Below are 6,000 nucleotides of genomic sequence, written 5' to 3'. Positions count from 1 at the left end.
AACAGTTTAAAATTAGTTTATTCTATGGGCAGAGGGCTGCCTCCAATCACTCCAGTTTGCCACTTGGGGAGCGATTTTTAAGCTATCTGAAAAGGTTTAAAACACTCCTGTTCCAGGTAACCCTCCACATGTGGGAGACTTGGACAGGAAGAGCTAACAGTTAACTCTATCAGTATAATTAACTAAACTGGCACTGGAAAAACTTCCTCGAAGGACAGATCCTTCATTTTATGCTACCAAAAAAATACTCAAGGCATCTATCTAAGATTGTATTGTTAACTGGTACTTAAGATAACCTGATGAGGTAAAAGAGTTTTTGAGACTGAAATCTCCAGGTATTTTAAAGGGAGCATTCCACTGATACAAGCTTTCCTTTGTGTTTCAGAGAAGGCTGATACTCACTTTTGGCTCCTACCAGAATTAATTCCTCAAGCCGGTAAAAGCTACTGAAATGGGAACTTTGTGCATCTGTCCTTTCCCTAGTATTAAGCAATTCTTATGACATTTGTAGTTTGTTGATAGACTGCAGAGAAGCCAGATGCTTTATGGCTTTTCTACACTGCTGTTGTCAGATCCTTACAACTAAGTGAATAGAGCACGAGAGCATAAAAATGAAAGTCTGTGTTATGCATTTGCCTGTGCTAAATTAAATCTTGGGTCTCCAGAAAGAGACAGAAATTCTAGATGTTGCATGTCTGGGCTGAGACCATGTGTTTCATTCAAAATTCACTGACAGAAATAGTAATGACGTGCTTTGAATTTGTTTGGGGTGTTTCCGCATCTTCTATGATATTTTCAGTCACAGAGTGCCATGGTGAGGCCATTTATACCATTCTCTCCCATAAAGATGCAGCGCTACGGCAACTGTGAGATTTCTGTACTTTGCAAAGCAGAAGCCAACAGCAGAAGACAGGGATCAGTTCTGCAATGGCTTTTGTGGTTGTGAAACTGACAGAACTTGAATTTAAACCTGTGAATGACTTTCTCAGAGGTACCATATTCCAGTAAAATCCACTGCCCTATTTTTTCATAGCATGTGTAATCAAAAATAATGAGATCCTTGATAGTTTAAAAGTTCTGATTTGCTTAGAAGGGGGGTAGAAGTGTATTGGACCTCTTGAGCATGTTGAGTGACCTCACCACTGAGCAGCTGTTTTTTGCTGATGTGCTGTGGAGAAGTCAGATAATTTGTGTCCTTTCTACCCAACAATTATGCTGCTTAAAACACTTTCTGCATCACTCTTGAGTCTCTCAATGGCATACACAGTCCACAGAAGTTAGTGTAAAATCTGTCATGGATCCGTCAGCTTTGGAGAAGGAATTTACTAGCTGGGTTTGTTTTCTTCCTTGCCTTGCCTTGCCTTGCCTTACCTTGCCTTGCCTTGCCTTGCCTTCCCTCTCCCTTCCCTCTCCCTTCCCTCTCCCTTCCCTTCCCTCTCCCTTCCCTCTCCCTTCCCTTCCCTTCCCTTCCCTTCCCTTCCCTTCCCTTCCCTTCCCTTCCCTTCCCTTCCCTTCCCTTCCCTTCCCTTCCCTTCCCTTCCCTTCCCTTCCCTTCCCTTCCCTTCCCTTCCCTTCCCTTCCCTTCCCTTCCCTTCCCTTCCCTTCCCTTCCCTTCCCTTCCCTTCCCTTCCCTTCCCTTCCCTTCCCTTCCCTTCCCTTCCCTTCCCTTCCCTTCCCTTCCCTTCCCTTCCCTTCCCTTCTCAGAGGAAAATAATTCTCTCAGTGCTCTGTGGTAGAGTCATCCCACTGTAGCGAAGACCTGTGATATCCCACGTAGCCCCACTCTTTTTAAATCCTATATTGAATCTCTGCTGCGCTAGGTGATGTAACGCCAAACATGAGGAATAAGATAGTCTATGCATTGCTTTCCTTCTTGATGCTCTTCCTCACTGTCAGTTTTCTTCCGCCGTTACTTCTCATTCCAGGATCTAATGTTACAAGTTTTTCCTGTGTACTTTCCGAAGACCAGCTTCTCTCTCCAAATACTTACTGCTGTCATTTCATAGGCCTTCAACTGACCAATATTCCTGGTCATTACACCTTCTGCTACTATATAAAAGAAAAAAAAGATAAGTGAAGTTCTAGTGCCTTCCCTGTCATTACGACTTTGACAAAGAAAACTGCAAATCAAAGAGATTTTAGTACTTGGGTTGGCTGCATTGGGGATTAAGCAGGTAATGGGACATTATATTTGGGGAGTGGTTTGGATTCCTCATTATTTTTTACAAGCAGAGTGATAGAAAAGCATGAAACTCTGTATGATTGCCCACTTGCTTGTCCACCTGCATGGCATACACCTGCAAAAGCAAGGGAGAGTGCTGCCATTCCACTTTATCGCCTGTTAGGTGTGGGTGACATGTGGGGCTACAGCTAATTAAGAAATTCTTGCAGAACAGCGTTTCTGACAGACTGTGCTGATTCAACAAAGTTGTAAGGTTTCACAAGGGATATTTTTATATATATCTCTAATCCAGTCTCACAGGAAGTTATTAAAATGTTTGTTTTTAAAAGGTCAGTGCATTCTGTGTTTGATATAATTTATAATATAAAAATTGAAATAGTAAAGCAGAGCAAATATTCTTATGCTTTATGAAACCCCTTTTTTAACTTCTTTTAAACAAAATATTACCTTTTCCTCCTCATTTTCTAATATCTGAATATCCATGCTTTCTTCAAGCCTAGACAGTTCAGCTTCAACAAGCTCTTTTGGTGGCACCATCCAACCACCAAACTTCCATACAAGATTCTATGCCTTTGTGAGAATAAGGAAAAGATAATAGCAAGTATGAATGTATTTGTGTGTGTGTGTATATATACACACAGTTACACACACTAAGATATTATGTTTGTCATTAACTCTACTACTGGAATGATTCCATTTATTCATTACTATTGCTATAAACTATTATTTTACAATTCTCTTCACCTACATGAGTGCACATCTTCCTTGGAAATTCTGTCTTTCTTGTCCATAAGCTCTTTCCATCCTGTACTTTCTCTTCAAGATGTTAAATGTGTGATACTAGTGTTTGTCACAAAGAGTTGCAACCCAAACCTTTCTGAAGTATAAAAATACACTAGAACCGGCAAGACTTCTATCACAGCTTGCAAGACTGAGTGACTGTACAGAAAATTCTGAAATTATAACATTTTATTCCAATCAAATTGTGTTTTCTACACAAAAAAAAGGTCTTGTAAACATACAGTTAACAGAAAAATGAACTAAATTACATTAATTGCCTTTGACAAAAGCACTCAAGTAAATGGAAGTTATTGAAATTGTTGACACTAAGAAAAGAACTTTTACAGTGATAATTTCTTTAATGCTTCCTTTGAAGCTGCTTGCAGAATGTAGTGACTGCAGATACACATTTAGGGCTGGTTTCATCCAACTCACTGTTATTACTGAAGTGGGAGCTATTTTCTAAATAAAATCTATATTATCTGTGTATCACAGGTCCTTCTGGAGGTTCAGAGCCAGTAAGAGCTGCATTACACATGTCCTTCCACAGCTGTGCAACACACCAGCACTGCTTGCCCACGCCCCCAGGCTGCTCTGAAACTCCCTTTCACTAAAGGGACTTCAGGTGCAAACCACGAGTAAGGCTGGGCCGTGTCAATTATGCATCATCTTGTTTCCAAACTGTCTGGTCTTGAGAGTGCATTCCCTGTTTTTCCCGTGCCTCAGGGAGATGTGTCTGCCCTGTGAGCAGGAGCCTGGGCTGGTGGGTACAGGCTGGCATTGTGAGCGCACTGGGGCATGTGGTTGGGCTGGCATCTGCCCGTCTTTGATGCAGCAGGACTGACTTGACAAACAGGCAGTTTAAAAAAGGAGTTTGTGGATCTTGGCATTGGTAAATCATCCAAATTTGGCCATTCATCTTTTAACAAATATGTATTTTATTGTTCTGTAGGAAAAACTCTGTCAGGCAACTGAAAGATTTTCACCAAAGAAAAGCAGCCTGCTGTATATTTTTTTACTTTATCCTTGGAATTCAGTTGGCATTAAATAACAATATATTTATATTTCTCTACTTTTATTTCCTTGTTTCCTGTTCTGGAAAGTGTCCTTACATAGCAAACTACTGAAGAAAAAGCTTCTTGCAGCCCTTTATCGGGACAAAGATTCCGGTATATTTGTACCATTGTAGTGAGGTTGGGTTGCCCGTGCCTTGTGCAATTAGCAAAGACACAGCCTCGAAAAGAAATTAGTTATATCAGTGGAAAGGAGGGATAATTATGTCAATACCAGGAGCAACTGTCAGCATAGCTGTTTCAGTCAAACACCCCAGCTCTTCCAGCACAGGTATGCCAATGGATATTGGCAACAGGCACTTCTCACCGCCTGCCGCCAGTCACGTAAGGTGCGTGGTGAACAGACCTGCCACTCTCCCAGGAGAAATGGACTTAAGATTATGTACGGTGCTTTTTTTGAATTATGGTCTCTGCTTTTAAATATATATAAATGAGCAGTTTAACAAGGGAATTTGCATTCTGCAGCCCTCAGCTGGAGCCCTGTCTTTAAATACAAGGTCCTATCCCTAGAAGAGCAACATTTTTCTTCCTTGACTGCACCTACCTGATGTTCCTTCAGGCAGGTTTCTGAATATTAGACATCACGATTTGCATATTTATTTTAACTCTCTTAAATTGTGTCTTTAGAACAACACAATGACAGAATTTGTCATCCCAAATGACATTTTGTTTCAGGCTGGGGGGGGGGGGGCGGTCAGTGCTTTGTGGTTTTTGTTTGAAGTAGCCCAAGAGTTACAGCTAAGGACAGGTGATGAAAAATGACTGGACATCTTAAAATCAGTATCAAGTATCACCAAGGAACAACAGCTATAATAGCAAACACGTTCATCTGTGAACTCCATAGGATACCATTAAACACTGCCTTCCTATGTCGTTAAATAAATACTTAATATTCTGTTTTCTGTTAAGCAAAAAGAGCATTTAGGAATCGCCATGCTACACTGTGTTTGTCTAATAGATTATTATGTCCCTGACAGCAGCCAATACTGGCTGGTTCAGAAGAAGGTACAAGAAGCACATTAATGATCAATTATGGAAGAATCTGCCTTTTGGGCAGCAGTTCACAATTTTTATATGCTAGTCACTTTTAGCAAAAACACTACTGGTTGTGCCATAGCAGTACGCGCTGACATGAATAATGGAATTACCTCCTTCCCTTACGAATGTTCTTTGAGCATTCTACTGGTTTAAAAGTTGAGCTGTTCCCTGATTAAATAAACTATGATCAGTTGGGTTGTCCTTGTACTTTGTCAGGGGTGGTAAGCTGAAGGCTTCCTGGCTATTGAGTAAACAGTACTTCAGAGTTCTCTTCCTCTAACTAGAGAGAGCCTGAAACAATCATTCTGGCATTAAGCTATTTAGGTTCTTGCAAAACAGCTCTGAGATGTGTATCTTGCTACCATCTTCACCAGCCTCCGTTCATTTTTGTGGCTGTGCTCCTTGCTTTGCAAAATCCTGCGGGATTAAATTCTTCTTTCCAGACCCCAAGTTCCATGTTTCATAGGCTTGTGCCCCTGCACTGTATATTATTAAACATAAATCTTGTCATTTCAAAAGTGTGAGTTAATACTCCTTGATAATTTCTGTTTGGAACAATGGCCGTTTCTCCAAACCTAACAAACCTTTTTGTCATCTTTGACTTCTGATCATGCCAATATTAGGGCATTTTTTTACTTACAGAATAGGAGCTTGTGTCTAGTTTTATTTTGCAGGGCTTTTTTCAATCCTTGTTGGTTAGGTTTTTTAGATTTTTGAGCTGACTTAGGTTGATTTTGTGATAAAGACATCATCTAATAAATTTTTCAGAATTAAACAAATACCAAGATGGGAAGAATGTACAAGAAACAGTATTTTCAAATGGCTTTCATGTGTCCCTTGCTGTAGTATCTTGCTGAGAAACAACTAAGAGCCCAGTTACTCAGAGGGGTTTTGCATATCCAGAAAGTCTTGAGCTCTGACAGGGAA

The sequence above is a fragment of the Gallinula chloropus genome (genome assembly GCF_964237585.1).
Source record: "Gallinula chloropus genome assembly, chromosome: 3".
NCBI lineage: Eukaryota > Metazoa > Chordata > Aves > Gruiformes > Rallidae > Gallinula > Gallinula chloropus.
Note: the sequence above shows the minus strand (reverse complement) of the source record.